This window comes from Schistocerca cancellata, chromosome 3 (assembly GCF_023864275.1).
Source record: "Schistocerca cancellata isolate TAMUIC-IGC-003103 chromosome 3, iqSchCanc2.1, whole genome shotgun sequence".
Classification (NCBI taxonomy): domain Eukaryota; kingdom Metazoa; phylum Arthropoda; class Insecta; order Orthoptera; family Acrididae; genus Schistocerca; species Schistocerca cancellata.
The window spans coordinates 178,018,934-178,039,236 of NC_064628.1; positions in this window are offsets into that span (position 1 = coordinate 178,018,934).

Below are 20,303 nucleotides of genomic sequence, written 5' to 3' on the forward strand. Positions count from 1 at the left end.
GCTAATGTGTCCCCTCAGTTTCATCCTACAGGCTGTTACTGGTATAATTGCAAATATTTTTATTATTGACTGATGACAGTGTACTACACAACATTACATCAGTATTTACTTAATTTGCAGACTAATGCTTATAGCTATGAGGGTCGCATGTTTTTGGGGTGATTTGTACCTCCAAGTACATGTGGCAGGAGCAAGCAGCTTATGTTCGCTGTAGTACACTGCTCTCTGAAGTGTTGACGCGTGGATGCAGATCAGTTACTCTATAGTGACCGGTATAGTCGACTTATAGGTGCTGATATGACCTTACAGGGAACATCAGGTAGTAAATTATGTGACGTGGTTCCGGGAAGATTGTTAGACACAGAGAAAAAAGCAGCTAACACACGGAAGTGGATATATAGCAAGGTACCAAGGATCACAGAATCTACACTTGTACCCCTCAACCTGCGTATATCTGAGACATAATATTAGACTATTTTGTTGGTCAATCATATGGCCTATTCACACGTCTAACAGTTGAGGTGGATTTCAGGACGATAAAATTGGAGCGCCGCAGACGACGGCACCTAGATTCTCTCCGTCTCCCTTGAATCCTGGACGGTATTCTCTAGGGACGGTTAATAAACAGAATATGAACTAACAGGATGTCGGACCAGATTTGTGGCTGGATTCTCCACTTTTTAGCAGATATTAACTAAACATGTCAATGTTAACTTGACAAAGCGAAGCCTGCAAAGCTATTATTGGCAGTACCCTAGACAACCTTACAAGGCCGTATGGAAACTATTACCACTGGTGTCGGTATATTTGGTCCAACCACTTTTGAGTGGTTACCACCGATGATGCATTGTAAGCTCTACCGTACATCCCTTACTGTCTGAGAACATCCATTACACGGGAAACCAGGAATGGAGTAGTTACCAGCACATTCATGAGTAAGCACTGTGCCGTCTATCAAAGAGCTGGATCGTCACCCTCAAAGAGAACTCGGGTACTAGTTCAAGCGTAGTTCGACACCTGATGCCTCTATTGTCAACGCAAGGTCCTTGTAGCCTCAAGATTGCACAATTAGAACTTAGGAAATGATAGGCAAGCTTCGTTTCACCACAAAGACTGTTCTGTCGTTTATAGCAAAGTTGCAACTGCAGAGTTCTTTAGCGAAAAGTAGGCAAGACGGCAGAGGATCGACGAATAATGTGCATACTGGTAAATGAAACATCAGCGCAAATAAATGAAATGTACTGCTCACTGATAAGAGCAGAGAGAAATTCCTGTTTGATAGCGCTATTGGCGACAAGTCAGCGGAAATAAGAACTATCTAGAATAAACCGTCTGGTGAGATATAAGGTCGAATGACTTAATTATACTAATTACAAAGAAAGTAGATTACAGGCTCCAAGAAAGAAGTGATGTACACAGCACTTGTCCTATTACTGAGCATTGTTCATTAACTTGGACTCTTTGCTAGGTTCAATAATAGGAAAGATAAGGAAGACATAACAAAGAGTGATGCGTTCCGTGACGGAATCATTTAGTAAGCACGAAAGCATTGCGGAGATCGTCAACACATTCCAGTGACAGTCTTTAGATGAGAGACTTTGTTCGTGAAGGAGAGATTTTACGTAAATGTACAGAGATTCGAGCCCACACACTGTACTAATGGCAGTAGATCTTCCAGCAGACCATTCGCGAATGGAAGGAAGAGGGAACAAAAGTTAGTATCGGAATGACGCTAGGAACAACATCGTACGGTGATCTGCGCAATACGGCTGAAGATATAGATCCATCTTGTATTCTAACTCCTTAGCTTTCTCACTAGGATTTGCAAAACAAATTGTTAGATGCGATATTGATTGTTTTTGTAATGCTACTTTACCCTCACACGTCATTTTTCACACAAATATTAGTAGTAGTATTTATTTACCTGTTGATTAATTTTGGTTATCTGACTGTTGAAAGTACAGCCGTCAGCCATATGTTGGGTCTTAACACAGTGATATCCGTGCTATCACTCGTTCGTTCCTGTCATCTAGCAATATTCCATAAGCACAGACGGAAATAGGGTCACAGCACATTTGAAGGTCATCACTACTTTACGCTGGCTTTAATTGACGACTCGTCAGCGACGTTATTGCAGAGTTTCCCAAAAGTTCAGTGTGGTATGTTCCCATTTGATTAGAGAGGCATACGTTACATTTATTGGCGTTTAATGTGTAATATTTGTAGATCGCCCCTCGAATGACGAACTTAATAACGTAAGTAGTAAGTAAAGGTTTTTGAATGTATGAATTCATAGCTCAGTCCAATTCTAACCCATTGTGATGATATCAGAGAAGGAATATCCCTTAAATGCAACACGGCCTGACAAAAAAGTGAGTTTATGATCGGACGTCAATGCAACTTTCTACATGTAAACACCAAATGCGGATATGTAAATGAACAGATTTCCAGTTGTCTGTAACAGGTAGAACGGAAATCAGAGCGTTCCATTGTTGTTCGTGTTTATGTGGACGTCAGATGTTGAGTAATCTGCATGAAGTGAGCAGAGATGAAGCCAACTCGTGTGAGGGAGCATTAGCAGCATCTGAGAGACTTTTAAAGGGGCCTTATGGTGGATCTCCGTTTGCCTAACTAGGTGAATCGTGCAATATCCAGATTTGGGAGCATTCGTTGGTGACAGATGTTGGAGTGCATGGGAAAGTGAGGACATGCGCACTCGTCTTCAGGTTTCAGGTTGACTGTGTCTGACTACCAAATGGGATCATCGCCGTAGTGTGCATCAAATACATTGTAATTGCTTCACATCTACAGCTGCCATCCGAGACAAGTAACGGCCGCCTTAAGACATTATGTGACAATGCGCAACATTGACCCGAGATTATCAGCAGCCAGTCTTGGGAATTAGCGTCCCAATTGTTAACACTACAATTGTTAACACTACACTACAATTGTTAACACTACAGAACAAATGGTTCGCATTTTAGAGGTGCCATGACAGATGAGCATAGACCAATGATGAATGACGTCGCATTTTTTTCGACGATGAATTGCGGTTCTGCACTGCCACGGATGACCATCACCACCTAGTGACTTGGGGAAAGGTCCCAGTCTTCCCACCTTTTGCAGAGACACAACAGTGTTACTCCTGACTTCATGGTGTGAGGAGCCATTGGTACGACTTCAGATCAAGGCTGCTAGTCAGATGGGGCAACTCGACGCAAAAAAAAATAAATAAATAAATAAAATAAAAAATATAAAATTAAAAAAAATAAAAAGAAATGAAAAAATAAAAAAAATTACGGACATTCTCCGTCCTCATGTGCCGTCAGGTGACAGTATCCTCTTGTGGACAGTGCTCGTCCACAAGTGCCACATATCCCTATGAACTATCTGCGTGATGGTTAGGTGATTCCGTGGTCAGGCAGATGCTCAAATCTGTACCCGATCCAACATATGTCTGACCATCTAAGACGTAAACTCCGTCCCATGGCCAGTATCCAGAATATCGATGACCAGCTACACGTGCAACGGTTGTAGGCCAGCTTGCTTCAGAAGAAGATGCAATGTATTTATGAGACACTGCCCAAACGATTCAGTGCATTCATCCATGCCAGAGGAGGTGCAGTGTTATACTGACAACTGGGCTCTTACTGCCAAATTCTTTGTAAATCTGAATCTTTTTGTAATCACTGAAATAACTGCACATGCTTTCTGAATCCTTGAAGTTTCATTTCGCTTCCTCCTCAGTCTGGGTTCTTCTCTGGGTTCTTCCTTGATAGGCAGTGCAGTGTTAAGCGTTGTTAGTGTGTGATTGTCGTATCAGACCGCGGCTGTTTCCATGTCTGGATTTTCAACTGCGTGTATATAAATAAACAGTATAAGAACTGCCAGCTAGTCGGCAAGGGAGAAGTTGGAATACGTCTCTATCATATTTATAAACAATATACTTTCGTCTTTCAGGTTTTCGCTTATCCATGTTTTTTATTATTAATATCTCAGTTTTAAGTGGAAGGCAATTAGATCTGCGTGAATATTGAAAATTCAAGTGACTATTTTTTACAATTGGTAGGGTGGAATGATTATTTCTTTCAGAGAAAGGCGGAGAAGAAAGAGCAATTCCTCACAATAGATCCGTGGGTCCTTATTGTTTAGACATGTGATATAAAGGCAAAGAGTACGAGTAAAGCTCAGCAACGTCATAACGTCATTCAAGGAGGCTACTGTGCATTGTAAAATTGCCGTAATAAAAATATTCTCATGTGTCAGATAATCTGAAGTCAATATACACATCCGTAGCACCGAGCATATATGAGGTGCATTGAATAGTCCGTGCAAAAATAAAAACTACTTATTTGTTTGCGGTAAACCTTCTTTATTTTTCGACATAGTCTCCTTTTAGACTTATACACTTCGTCCAACGCTGTTCTAATTTGTTGATCCCTTCCGAATAATAGGAATTGTCCAGGTCTGCAAAGTAGTTATTAGTAGGCGCAATCACCCCCTCGTTTGAATTAAATCTTTGTCCCGCCAGCCATTTCTTCAAATTGCGGAACAAACAGTAGTCCGAGGGAGCCAAATCTCGAGAATAGGGGGGATGTGAAACGAGCTGGAATCCTATTTCCATTAATTTTGCGACCACAACTGCTGACGTGTGTGCTGGTGCATTGTCGTGATGGAAAAGGACATTTTTGCAGTCCAATCGCCGACGATTTTCTTGTAGCTCGGTTTTCAAACGGTCCAATAACGATGAATAATATTCACCTGTAATAGTTTTCCCATTTTACTGATAGTCGATGAGGATTATCCCTTGCGAATCCCAAAAGGCAGCCGCCATAATCTTTCCTGCCGAAGGAATCGTCTTCGCATTTTTTGGTGCAGATAGTCCCTTGGTAACCCATTGTTTAGATCGTTCTTTGGTCTCAGGAGTATAGTAATGTATCAATGTTTCATCCACAGTGACGTAACGACGCTCAAAGTCCTGCGGATTCTTCCTGAACAGCTGCAAACCATCTTTGCAACACTTCACACGGTTCCGTTTATAGTCAAGCGTGAGCAATCGTGGAACCCATCTTGCGGATAGCTTTCTCATGTCCAAATGTTTATGCAAAATATTATTTACCCGTTCATTCGAGATGCCCACAGCACTAGCAATCTCACGCACCTTAACTAGTCTGTCATCCGTCACCATATCATGGATTTTATCAATGATTTCTGTTGTCGTGACCTCCACAGGGTGACCAGAATGTTAAGCATCACTTGTGCCCATACGACCACTTCGAAAATTTTGTAACCATTTATAAACTGTTCTAATCGAAGGTGCAGAGTCACCGTAATGTTTATCAAGCTTCTCTTTAGTCTCTTGAGGCGTTTTGCCTTTCATAAAGTAACGTTTAATCACCAGGCGAAATTCGTTTTCGTCAATTTTTTGACAATCACTCGACTTCCTTGATTCACACGAATGCCAAACACAAAGAAATAGACCAATATGGCTGAAACTTGGTGTGCCTTCTTTTCAAAGATGCTACTAATTAAACATGACCTCGATACGCACCAGTGGTGCCATCTCTCGGACTTTGCATGGACTTTTCAAACGCCCTTCGTATATGCCTATGAACTCTACAGATGACTAAAAGATGGAACAATGCATGACGAGAGAAATTAAGTTTTTCACTACGTTAATGGAGAAGCAAATTTAATCATGATATGGGACTAGACGCCAATGGTAATAAAATAAGTAGAATTAAAATACTGAAACATCGTTTGGGGGAAAAGGAATGGAAGGTGGAGCCACATGGTAAAATTTCGCAGGCATTACAATTTAATCATTTGCTTTAAGAATCATGAAAGAAGGTTTTATGCGTGGATAACACCAGGAAAAATAGAATATTGGGAATGTGTAGCTTTGAGAGATGAAACTGTAAGCTCTTTACATCAACAACTAGAAAGAAAGACTAGACGCATTAGAAATCATTCGGTAGCACACGAGGTATTTGAATTCTCGAAATAAGAAAACATAAAAATGCAAGAATTGGAGCCATCATAAGGGAAAACAGGTGCCTAAAACAAGGGGCTGACAGAAAGTGCAAAACTGCAAAGCAGGAATATCTAGAGGGACATACGAAGCTGTGAAAGCATGCATGGCTGTGGCAAAATTAAAGGAACAAAGACAAGCAGTCATATATCACGAGCTTACATGGGAAACCAGTAATAGTAAATGAAGGGAAGGACGCGTTTTAAGGATTATTCAAAGATAGACTTTCAGACAATATTAAGGGAGGTGAAAAGGAAGTAGTTAACGGGGGCATGATATTGCGAGAAATCTTGGACATCGCACTGAAAGATATGATTATAATCAATGCACCTTTACTAGGCGACATTTCCTCTCAAAGGAGAACCAACAATGACAACAACTCTGCGTCTGGTATGAGATCGTCGAAACGCCTCAGACTCAATTAAATGAATGAACAAATAATGTTAATTTAGAAGAAGGTAGGAGCCGTAGGAGCGTCAGCTGGCCTCGGCCCGGTTCTGCCGCAGCGGGCGGAGGAGGCGTCCCCCACACCTGGGCCGCTACAGCTGAGTCTCTGGTTGACTGGTTGAGGCTGCCCGCTCCGCTCGCCTTTCTCTGGCTGCTGTGGGCCATGATCTCCAGTGTGCCGTGTTGGTTGCGGAGTCAGCGCAACCCTCAAGAGTGGTCAAGTGCTATATTCTCTCACAAATGTCATTACATTGATATAATCACTTTGCAGGAAAGAAAATAATTATGAATACAATTTTTTTACTTAATATATTTATTTAATTATTTATTTATGTATTTACTTATTTTACTACTAAGGGTGCCAATCCCAAAATAAATTTAATGACTGCAGGGCCCTGTTAACTTTGAATGGACATAAATTATATGATGTGAAGTGTCTATGTTTGTGTGTGCGCGTGTTTTTATTAGGATTTGGTTAGTTCTACTCCTGCCATGCACTATAATTTTACGCTGGCGCTACCTCTATGCCTCCACCAAATGTGCAGACTTCTCCCAACACTAAACACTAAATTATTGTACTACCCTATGCCTTTGCTAATACCACCAAAGCGAATTTTCATGCATTTTGCTCCTTGTATAATCCTTTTTTTATTTTTCTATGCCCGCTGGTGTTGTCCGCTGACGCTGAAGTGGTCAGGAAGCGCGTCTACGCGCTCAGGTGTTGGTGATTTGTCTGAAACCTTTGAAGTGGCATTTTATGATTACGTACACGTAATTTTACATAGTATAAGGATGCCTCCTGTCTCCTTCGTCAGGATTGCTGCTGCTGAAATGAAACAAATGCTTTTCTAATTTAAGTCGCATCCATGGTCCATCGTTTTGTTTCTGCTTCCTATTTCCAGGTCTGGGGTTCGCCACTTTACCATGACTTGCACTTGTCCATGCTAATTCCCCAAACACAATATTTCGCGGACGGGGCTCACATGGTTCTGGCAAAATTCCACCACGAGACCGGCTACATCATACGACATGCGATGGCTCATATCACACGGAGTCTTAGCGTCGACACGCGCCCAAAGTGTGGACTGCTAACACCATACGAAACAAATCCGAAAATCGAGACGCACATGCTCTATGGCACGATTTATAGTCTAGACACCACGAAAAACATAAAGTGACGTACATCCGTCCCTTGGGCAGTGTACAAGAAACCACGGAAAGTAAACCGAATCAATTTCATCGACCATGGTGATAATTGTGAAGGCTCTTCTACTAGAATGCTGTGACAGAGTACGATGCTCAGTTGCGCAAATCTGTCAACAATAGTGGGGCCCAAAGAAATAATAGCAATACTCAGTTGTTTGGAGTACTCAATATTGCAATACGCCTGGTTTGGTACGTCACAAAAAACGCCAGTTGTTAATGAGATATAACTGGCAACGGAATTTTTATTCAATCTGCCATCTGCCAGTGAATGTTGGCGAGAAGATGTCACAAATTCGCAACTCATTTGACCACGTTAAACAAGGGCTTATGCTTAAAACTAATGGAATTGACAAACCAACAAAATATCACCGAAATAAAAGAAATGGAAAATTACGCTAAGCAATAGAATATCAACATTAAATGACGTTAAATAGTTCGTCTATGGAGACTATTTACATAGTGCACCTTTTCTTCCTGTTGCAGTTCTCTTGTACCTTAGTACTGTAACAGGTTAATATCGCTCGTTCCAATAGTTTCTGCGTCATTGTTTGAGAACGCAGCGGCTGTGTATCAATTTCTGTTTGAATTTTCTCTGAATGACCCCTGCGATGGGTTAGGTGGCCTTAGTTCCACATATTCGCTACGTTAGTCATTCCATTGACCTTGACCGACCTAGACTGTCCTGCAATTGCTTTGCTGTTGTTCACTAGAATCGTGTTGATCCTGGTTCGAGTTCTGTTGCTCTCTCCAGTTTCCGTTTCGTCGGTAGTTGTTGTTATGATTATAATTTCCCCGTCTTCTATTTTCTCATAATAGCGGGTTATTCCCATTCAAGTCTGAATTTTCGTTTCAAATAGATCGATGCTGTTCTCCATTTCGTCCATCGTCACACTTCTCTGCCAAATCTGGCCAGTTACGGTCATTATCTCTACTTCTTTCTGAGAATCGTGAATTTCATTCGCGTACTCGATCGAGTTCGCACTGCGCGCTCTTGAAAGCTTCGATTGAATCGTTGCATCTACCGATGAGCAGTTGATTGTAACTTAAAGGTAATTTAATGTAACAGTGCCTTATAATTTCATTGGGACTGCACAGTTGATCCAAGAATCGGTTTTTCTTGACCAGAGATTCGAAGAATTTGACAGGACTGCGTAATACTGACTCTTTTAAGTCCTTTCCTAACATCATCTCCTATTTTATCCTCTTCTGGTTGTCTTGCGACCAATATGTGCTAAGGAATGGGTCCTTAAATTCTTGGTAGGAGTGACAACTCTCCGCAGCTCCGCGCAAATGTTCTGCAATCGACCCTTTTAAGAAACCATAGATAAACTAGAGCTTGTTCTTCAGTGGTCAAGATTTTGGTATCACGTGATCCAGATCTTAGGATGTAATGCGTTGTTTGCCTCCTTGTAGACTTGAAAATTCTGTATGGTCAAGAAAAGTTTGTAGTCTAAAGGGTCGACGTATCAGTCGTATGAATTTTCCTTATCGTCTGCAGCAAGTGATTCCATGTATCCGTGCACTGTTATGGTACCCCTCGTGTTGTCAGATTCACGTAATAACGTTTCTGACCTCCGTAAACGGGTACAGTCTTTTTCCAGACATACTGCGTGTAACTAACGGAGCATTTCCTATTGCGCGTTCCGCGGCAGCAGGAACATATTCCTGCAGCATTCTCCCATGTGCAGGGGGCTTGTCCTCATATAGCGGTTCGGAGAGTCGCAAAAATGTCTCTTCACTTCTGATGCTCTCAATGGATCTCCACCGGACGAGATTGCGCGACCCGCTCGCGTACCTGCCGAACGTCCTTAGCCAACACGTTTTGTTGCGCGCCGGCTCTTGTCTGCTGATCTTTAACTTCAGAGATTTCGGCCTGTTTGCTTTCTGTGTGTTCAGCCTCACTCATTTTTTCCTGCGTTTCTTAAACTATTTTTTGCCTTGCTTTTGGAGAGTTGCAAGTGCCTTTTTAGTCTTACACACCACAGCTCTTGCCAGTTTAATTTGTTCTTTGGTCACTGATGTGTCCTTTCGTGCTATTTGCGCTACCAGTCGCGCTTTTTTGGCAACGTGCTCGCCTGGTCCGGCACCTCACGAGTTTCTACTGTGGTTTTCTTGACATTCTCTAGCTCTTATTGGATTCCTGCGAACTCTTTCTTGACTCTATCTATACCGCCTGTGACCATTCTTATGACTAATTTGTTTCTTTCCTCCTCTTCCTCCCGTCACTTTTTATCTGCCTCTTGTCTCTTCTTTTCTGCCTCTTGCCTATGCGAGTTAACGAGCATTGAGTTCTCATTTAAATATATGGCCGAAAGAGTCGGCCTACAGGAGTTGTGAAACGAACCCTCTCGTCCAGAACCGTTTCCGCAAAAGGCGCAGATTCACCACGAGATGGGGAAACTCACAGGCGTCCAATGTCTATCGAGGCCTAAACGCTGTAGTGTGTGGGAGTGTGGCAGACGAGAACCTACGTAATACCCAAACCCAGGGAAGTATAGCAGTGATAAATATGGGGGACCTAAGACTGGTCATGAAGGGAATCATTTATGAAAACTATTTAATTCTGTAGTAATGCAGAGGATCAAGCCACAGTAATTTTAATCTGCCGTCCCCCATAAATTTTCATGGTGATCCCAATAAAACTTGAATATTGATCATATCTGTAATAGTTTAGGATCTTAACGATCGACATTTCATATAGAAGCGCATCATTAAAATTACCAACGTAGTAAATGTCAACTAAGTAACTTTATTTGTTTAAAAAAATATAGTAAATTTAAATTATCAGTATTTTTTGTTAAGCGACAGATCATCATTTCCTCCACACAAAACACATTCAACGTTGACAACATGACACCTTATTGAATCATTAGGTAATAGAATATTTGTTGTAAAGTTTAATGCATAATAGTTACTTCAGTTCTTTATTTATTTATCAGAAAGCACATTGGTGCAACGCTACTGACCGTGGCATTCAAAACTAAGAAGGAAATTGTATTGGTTTTATGTAAAATAATTTTACGTTTATGATGTAATGGATATTATTGTTGCCGGCCGCGGTGGCCGAGCGGTTATAGGCCCTACAGTCCGGAACCGCGCGATTGCTACGGTCGTAGGATCGAATCCTGCCTCGGGAATGGATGTGTGTGATGTCTTTAGGTTAGTTAGGTGTAAGTAGTTCTAAGTTCTAGGGCACTGATGACCTCAGATGTTAAGTCCCATAGTGTTTAGAGCCATTTGAACAATTTTTTTGATATAATTGTTACTTCATTTAGGTCGTGAAAGTGGTCAAGCTTTGATTATTTAAATAAGTTTAAATGTAAAATAATGTAGAATAAGCTGTAGCCAATCAGATGGACGGCTTCAGGAAAGGGAACTGCACTAGTCAATTGAGCGATGATGTTCGGCGCCCGGGAAGCGCGGCCGGGGACGAACAGAGCTGGTGCGGACGAGAAAGCCGATAGTTCGGCTGGAGACACTGAAGGGTAGAGTTCGGATTGAGACGCGAAAGCGGGCAGTCGGCATTTAGGCAGCTAGGAAGTGAACCGACGTAGAAAATTTCGCGTTGTGTAGTATAACGGGATTTAGTCTCTGAGCGGTGAGCAGCCGCGCGACTGGTGTGAACACTAACATTTCACGTAATTAACTAGGTGGAGTATTGAACTTGTAACTTGCGATGAGGTAGTGAATGATCGAACTGTGTCGAAAGCATGTGCGCTCGAGTGTAATAGTAATTTTAAATACGACCATATTCGGTATCAGTGTGCTTTCTGAATAAAAATTATTCTAACCAAATCGCAAATGTGTGGCCTACATCATTTATGCGTCGTTAATTTAGTTCCTGATATTATTATTACTGTTATTATACGTAATAGTAACTTCGTATTTCGCAAACTTGCCATCAGCCAGACAATTTAACCAAAGGGTCTAATTTAGGGCGTGAAGTGCGACATGTGCGGTTCAACCCCTTACGCGTTTGAGCCAAGACATTTATACGAAGAGGAACCGCATGTGAGCCCGAACATCTATGGGATGTTAGCTCGCACCTCTTCCTTTTGGCCTCTTGCATGACTTGCATGAGAGTCTCAAACTGAGATCCACCGCTAACACCTCCCAGACTATAAGAACGAGATCTCATCATTCAGTGATGTTTAGTTCGTGATTATGATCTTCCAGTTTCACAGATGGTGTGTCTCGTACCAGCAGCGCCTACATTTCTGTCTGCTGCGGTCTCCTGTTCACTTTCGGCACCTGATGGATAAATGTCTTCACACTCTGCAGGTTCCACGTTCGATATTTCTGCCAAGTCTCCAACTGCATTTACCTGAGAATCCTTTGTAAAATCTGCCTGGTCACCGCTAATATTCTGACGTGGATCCATGGTTAACAAAACACAATTACTTCCGCTACTCTGTAGCAAACGTGCCTTGCCTCTTGTAAGCATGAACTATAACCCTCACCCAAACGAATTTAAACAATACACATTCCTATGCCACTCAGAAAATGGTTCAAATGGCTCTGAGCACTGTGGGACTTAACATCTGAGGTCACCAGTCCCCTAGACGTAGAACTACTTAAACCTAACTAATCTAAGGACATTACACACATCCCTGCCCGAGGCGGAATTAGAACCTGCGACTGTACAAGCAGCGCGGTTCCGAACTGAAGCGCCTAGAACCGCTCGGCCGCAAAGGTCGGCCATGCCAGTTAGATTCTACTCTAAATTGCGCTTCCCTGAGCTAATAATTCCCAGTTCCTGACAACGAATTCAAATAAGAGCACACTTGTCTACACTAACAAACGAAAATCTCAGTGCTAATAAACTAGCACAACGCTGTTCCCCATCATAAACAAACACTCAAGTGACACAGAAGTCACAACCACAACATGAAAATATACACATACAATAATTAAATATTAGTACTATATCTAGACGCCAGCAACGCGAATCTATTCTACCCAGTGTACCACATTAAACATGGGGAACAGAACCTCACTATGCAACACTATTTACGATCTGACGGTCACAGAAGGTGCCATCAATCCGAGATCATGGCAAGGTCGCCACAATGAAAGTTAACTCGTGGAGCTGTTATATAAAATGATTGAGAATGTATGCAAAATTTAGTTTACTGACAACATTTATTTTCCCAAAACCAATACAGACATAAATTATGCTAAACAAGTTTTGATTGAATGCCATAAACAACTAACAGTGGGTTTAAAACTCCAGTGGACAAGGATCCTGGGTGGTAGAAGTGAGTCAAGTACTCTGGCCCTAAACATGTGTATAACGCAATCTGAATTGATCTGACGCTGAGTAGACTTTGATTGATAATCTACAGAAGTTTTTCAATACAGGTGCAGCTGTGAGCAAGTGGCGATTGAGGTCTTATGCTCTGACAAGGCCGGAGCACCAGTACGTTACCCTCTTTGCTTTCTCAAGAGATGGAACTAGCAGCTGGCGAGATATATGCGGTGGATGCCAGACGTAAGGTGGCATCTGTGAAGCGATCACGGGCGTGAAAGAAATGCAAAAATCTGATCAGGCAGACAGAGTAAAATTTACTCTCTACAAGAGCCCTCAAATAATGATAGATTTCAGTGTGTGACACACCTGTTCGCTGGTCGTATCAAGGACCAATTTGGCTCACTTATACGACAGAGCCCACAAGGAAATTAAACGACAAGACTGGTAAACCAAAAAAGAATAATTGTGCCCTTGGAAATTGGGTAGTCTGAGACATTTGAAGTCACACTGTCGGTACAGTAAGAATTTCACCACAGGCTCCCAGGTCTAAGCTACTGGCAAGTGAAGTCAGTCTTAGGACAGGTCCCAAGTACCAACCACACATGCCAGAGCATCGGCCAGACGTCCTCTTACGACACCAAAGTCACACACCTGGGTGCCTGAAACCTCTTCAGAAAAAAAATTCTTTTTGCAACAAAGTCCACAAACGACACCATCTTGAGCCAATCAGATGGCACTAGAGGCGCTAAATCTCCCCTCCCTCACTACAGCACAAAGTGGCTTTTTTTAAGTTTTCACGGAAGGGGAACATGTTTTTCTCCAAAGTCGTGTCACTTCCCATAGCAAGAAGCGAACAGACACAATCTTATAGATCTTTATCTAAATCATCTGTGCCTTGGAGCTTGTTAGTCCTAGTTGTGAGGTATAATAAAGATTGTATCCAAACGTTTCTCAGACGCCGGAGTTCCTTCTACAACTCAGGCAGCCGAAGTGAGTGGATCACAGGCCTATTTGCAATATCGGCGAACACGAAAACTTGTGAATTTTTATTATGTGTGACTCTGCACACAATGCCTGGTTTACAACTCCACTGTGTAGACATATTCCTTCAGTTCGTCGCCTTCGGTTGGCGCCAATGAAGGTATAGAGGCATTGTTCCGCTGGAGACCTGTCTCAACAAGGGGCTACTCTGTCTGCCCTGTATGGATGTGGGCCTGTCCGGCAAGATTTACTGAGGGATGGGCTCGCTGCCAATTGCTTCCAACTCCCAACATGCCGTTTCTACGAGCTAGGAACCGTAAAAGTACCTCATGCTTTAAGCGCCATACCGGTCTGCTCAGACAGTAAACATTCTAGTGTCTCGCTCAACGTGCATCAGGTTGTAAAAAAATGTTTAATAATTTTCCATATACGAAAACTAGGTAAGAGAGTAACTTCTCATCTATCACAACGAAGCCGTTTTAAATTAGTTTAAGAGAAAGGATTATGGCTTGTAAAGAGATTGTAAGATGTAGATAAAAATGAATCGACAAATAATGCTGATGAAATTATTTCTAGAAAAGTGATACTGGTGAAAGAAGACGAGTTTTGCTTCTGTGTTGCAAAGTGAAGATGGTAGAAATAAAGAGGATTTAAGATGCAAACTCGTAACAGCATGGAAGCTGTCCAAAATAAGAGAGATACGTGAACTCAGAGAGTATAATAGAAATTTATAGGTTTGGAGGTGATTCTTGGAGCTGTGTGTCTGAAGTGTAGCTCTATGCTGAAGTGAAAAAGTACCTACAAACAATACGGAAAAACTAAAGAACCGTAGATCTCCAAATTTAGTGCTATTGAAAAAAATGAAAAAAATAAGAATTAGAAGTGTAGACTGAGTAACCAAAGATATTACACGGAGTCCAACTGCGAAGTAAAAAGGAAATTGATAGTGCCACTTGACTGAAAAACGTTATTGGATGATAGTTTACTTTTTGAGTAATCAAAGATTAGTTAATTCAGTAATGAAACAAAAATCGTGGGGCTTATATTTTGTAGAGTAATGCAAAAGCTTGACTACAGTGGATACATACAAAGGGATAAAGGTCGCAGTTACTGTGCAGAGAACAAGAGACATGCAGAGGGCGGAGTAGCACTGAGAATTGCAACAAACTAGTTTTCGGACTAAAGACAACCGCACCAACAGTTAAGTCGCATGTCGTGAGTGACATCCTTCACTGAAGGTGTTTAAATGTGTGCCTCATGAAATACCGGAGAAACAGATAAGGTCTAAACAGGTAGGATACGTTATGTGTATGAAGATGGCTCTTTGTGTGAGACATATTCGACACGTTGTGTTGCTGAGACTATGTTCTCAGATGTATTGCAGTAATAGAACCAGACACTTTCTCTCGTAATTCTCTGTGTGTGCATTTGTTAAAATCGATCTATACGTCCATGTCTGTGAAATATAAATTAATAAATGAACTACAAGGCTACGCAATGTAAGGATGTCTTGATTGCAAAAGATTCCGAATATCGTGGTGTATAAACTGTTTTGACATCAACAAATGCTGGAAACAATCGTCTATGACAACAGAGCTTGACTCTTCCTCCCTTTCCCACTCTCCTCACCAGGCGCAGATTTCGGTTATCGATGAACAACGTAAATTTAGTTTTTAACCGAAGTACTGATATTTATAAGTTTACGTAACATGAAATACGCAGTGATGGTCAAATATATGATGAAAAAAGTAAGCTAGAATTCTATTTCAACAATTTTGCTCTATCAAAATTAAAGGTTTCTTATTCAGGCTGTCACAGATGGTTTGCACGTTGTTTGGAGTCGTTGTTTCATCACATGTGATTTTCCCGTTATATCTCTACAATTCGCGTCACGTTTGCTACTTTTAAACCAATTATTATCACTCAGGTTGGTAAAGTCCAAATAGATAGTTAAGTTACAGACTTGTTCGATAAATTAATTATGATTTTCCTTGATCCAAGAAAACCTGTTTCTAATTTAATTTCACAGAGTTACTTTCATGTATGTAGCTCATTATACTTTACATTTTGTGTTCTTAAACGGACTGAAGAACGCGAATGCGAGGTTTGCATATACTAGCCCCTAATTATAATTTGAGATCTACCCTACTTGAACAGTTCCGACATGTCATATTCACTGAATCGTACATTAGAGAAACAGAAAACAATAAATAAACAGAGTTTAGTTTTTCGAGATAGTCTGCAGATCATGATGTGTACAAATGGAGTCACACAGAACAGTGAAATAGTTCTTGGATTAGAAGGAATATCAGCACGTCAGAGGCGTTCCAAAGTTCCAACGACATAGCTTTCTACGAACCAGAAAGATATGTAGGTGCAGCGGGGGAGCACCTGCGGAGCTACCAGTAGGGGAAGGTACACACGAGGTCTGCAATTGGATTCCACGAGCGCCAGCACATCCTGCGCAGGCAGACCCTTCCGCAGCGCCGGCGAAATTGCATGTTACCTTTTCCTGCGAATGCGGATCGTTCGTCTCATTACGGAAATCGTAGGAACGTACGCCGCTACATTTCCATATTAGTCACTGAAATAACGATAGACCGTGTCTAAGACGTAAACAGGGACAATGGCCACAAGGGATCCTTTCGTTTGCAACATTACATCAATATTAAATTTGTATTCCTACAGTCAATGAATTAGGTTACTGCACACACAACAGTGAAGGTATTGATTCTAAAATACTTGATAAAATTACCTTGACTAGTGTATTCGATCTACTATCTGATTTCATTTCTGCAAGTTAAAATGAAGAAAACTGGGTATGCGTATTTCAACTACACTCTGTTTGTACAATTTTCTCATTTAAATTGGTGTTCCGGACACCACAAACGACGGCACTGGTGTGTCTCAGTAACGTTTGTTTCACAGTGTTCCTGCTTCTCTATTAGAAATAGTTCTTCCATAAAACATTCATCCTTGTCTCATTATTAAGAACAAAATAGGCTCCAAAATTGATGGAAGGATTGCAGCAAACATTATTCGTAAGTAACTGTTTGGTTTCATATCAATCCCTAATGTCACTTCCTCTTATATCTGGGTCATTATACGTCAGGTATTACTCCCGCGGTTAAAGTCTCATATAAACCATCCTGACGACAAAAATGGAGCGCTCTGAGGATTTGGTCGGATGTCACTGTAACTTTGTACACGTACACACCGTCGGTGGGTATGTACTATGTATGATTAAGAGTTGCAAACCTCTGTGACAGGTGTAACAGCCCCGAGAGTGTATTAATGTTGATGGAGTGTAGTATGCTATTAGAATGTTGAGTGGTTTGTGTGAAGGACGCGTAGATGCCACTCACTCATGTGGGACACTGTTACCAGCAGTGAGAAGGGACTGAGTCTGACCGGCTGGACGAAACGTGCTACATCCAGATATTTGGGACATTCGGATGTGACAGAGGCCTGATGTTGGGAAGCCTCTTGACGTTAGGGTGGGCAAAGTTCCAGTCGTCTACGTCTGAGCAACACAAGGCAGGATTACCGTACTGTGCATCAACTAAATCGTACATCTGCGTCTGCCATCAAAGACAAGTAATGGATTCCCTGTCACATTGTGTGTAATGCCCACCGTTGGTTGGAGATTAGCAGCGGCCGGACTAGTAAACTATCACTCGACATGCAGGCTGCCGTTAACACCACAATATAAACGGTCGCGTTTAGGGTGGTACGCTGAATGCTAATGAATGATGTCTCATTGTCCTCAGCGATGAATTGCTGTTCTGTACTATCATGGATTACCATTGTCGGCACGTATTTGGAAACTTGGGGGGGGGGGGGGGGAGCCCCTTCTTCTAATGTTTTGAGGAAGAAGTTTGGTCTTACTCCTGGCGTCATGGTGCGGCGTAAATGAGTTCACATCACGGCTGGCAGAGATTGAGGGAACTCTGATGACACCACGATACATCCCGTACATCCTGTGTCCTTAATTTCTCATTTGTTGCCTCTCATACGACAGTGTATTTTTTTAACAAATGGCAATGATTGTCCACATATGGCACGTCCCTCTAGGAACTGTCTGCGTGATGTTGAGGTACTCATGTGGCTAGCAAGATTCTCAGTTCGTCCCCCATAGAACATGTACATGCGGACCGGCTCGGACTTCGACTCTGTTCCGGTGTCAACATCCAGGATATCAAGGACCAGTTACAACACTTTTGTGCCATCTTGCCTCGGAAGAAGATACCACGACTTTACGCCACCCTTCCGATCCGAATATATCTCCAGGTCCGACGTGGTGCAACGTCATGCTGATAAGTGGGATCATACTGCCAGTAACTTCGTAATCACTGAAATAACATAACCTCTCAACCCATGCACATTCATTTCGTTTCCTAGTTCACTTTTGTTCCTTCACTTACTTTATATGATGCAGTGTAGTTCTGTACTTATAAAATGTGTATATTCATCTTTGCATGTTTGGGATGTTACGACAGGTCTCAAGCAACACCCGTTACAATTTTTCCCGAAAACAATTCGCTATCATCAACAATTTCTATACATTTCAGTGTCTGATTATGGAAATTTTAAGGAGCTTTATATGTTTTATTACGTCGACTATTGTTTTCGTATCATGAATCTGCAATGAACAACACCACTCACTTCGTACGTAACCTCTTTATAGAAATGTAGAATACATTCTGCGATTATACACCAGGTAGCTCTTAATTATTGTTATTTTTCGTTATTATCGCTTTTAATATTATTCTTAAGTGATATAACAACTAATTCAATCGATGATATACACAGAATCACCAAAGAAACTGATATAGGTATGCGTATTCACAAACAGAGATATGTAAACAGGCAGAATGCAGTGTTGTGGTCAGCAAAACCTGTATAAGACAACACGTGTCTGACGCAGTTGTCATATCGGTTACTGCTGCTACAATGGCAGGGTATCAAGAGTTTAATGAGTTTGAATGAGGTGTTGTAGTCGACGCACAAACGATAGGTTACAGCATCTCCAAAATAGCGATGAAGTGGGGATTTTGCCGGACGACCATTTAACGAGTGTACCGTGAATATCAGGAATCCGATAAAACAACAAATCTCCTTCATCGCTGCGGCTGGAAAAAGTTCCTGCAAGAACGGGACCAACGATGATTGAAGAGAATCGCTCAACGTGACAGTGCAACGCTTCCGCAAATTGCTGCAGATTTCAGTGCTGGGTCATCAACAAGCGTCAGCGTGCGAACCATTCAACGAAACATCATCGATATGGGCAATAGGTGCCCCACTTTTGTACCCTTGATGACAGCGCGACACAAAGCCTTACGCCTCGCCTGGGCCCTTCAACAGTGACATTCGACTGTTGACGACTGAAGACATGTTGCCTGGTCGGATGAGTATCGTTTCAAATTGCATCGAGCGGATGGACGTGAACGGGTATGGAGAAACCTCATGACTCCGTGGACCCTGCCTATCAGCAGGGGACTGTTCAGGCTGATGGGGGGCCCTGTAATGGTGTGAGGCGTAGGCAGTCGGAGTGACATGGAACTCCTGATACGTCTAATACCACTTTCAAAGCGGACACGTACGTAAGCAACCTGTCTGGTCACCTGCATCCATTCATGTCCATTGTGCATTCCGGCGGACTTGGGTAATTTCAGCAGGACAATGCGACATCCCAAAGTACAGAACTGTTACAGAGTGGCTCCAAAAACACTCTTCTGAGTTTCTGTTTCGTACACACAGGTCATCATGCTCCACAAGAGCAGCTAAACACCACCCTACAGCTTCCCAAGTCTGTCCAGTTTAGTTTCAGACAACGCAGATAAAAGAGCGGGCCAGTAGAGTTTTGTGCCCCAAAAACTACTCACACTAAAACTCAAGCTGTTGTTGAGGGAGGAACGCAGGAAACATTTAATTGTCAAAGCTGGCCTACAAACTCACCAGACATGAACATCATTGAGCATATCTGGGATGACTTGCAACGAAGAGATCTCCACTCCCTCGTACTCTTATGGATTTATGGACAGCGTTGCAGGATTCATGGTGTCAATTCCCTCGAGCACTACTTCAGACATTAGCCGAGTCCACGCCACGTCGTGTTGCGGCACTTCTCCCTGCTCGTGGGAGCCTTACACGGTATTAAGTAAGTGTACCAGTTTCTTTGGCGCTTCAATGTATAAGCTGATAGGTATATTGTAATGCATGCCTTGCTCTGTGTGACGCCTGCTTACCCAGCGTTCTGTTCTCGATACCTGCCAAATCATCCGACCTTGATAATCAAATTTTTGCTGCGTTCTTCGTTCAGTTACAGCTTGATTTTTAGTGTGAGTAGTTTTTGGGGCACAAAACACTGCGAGCCCACTGAACCCT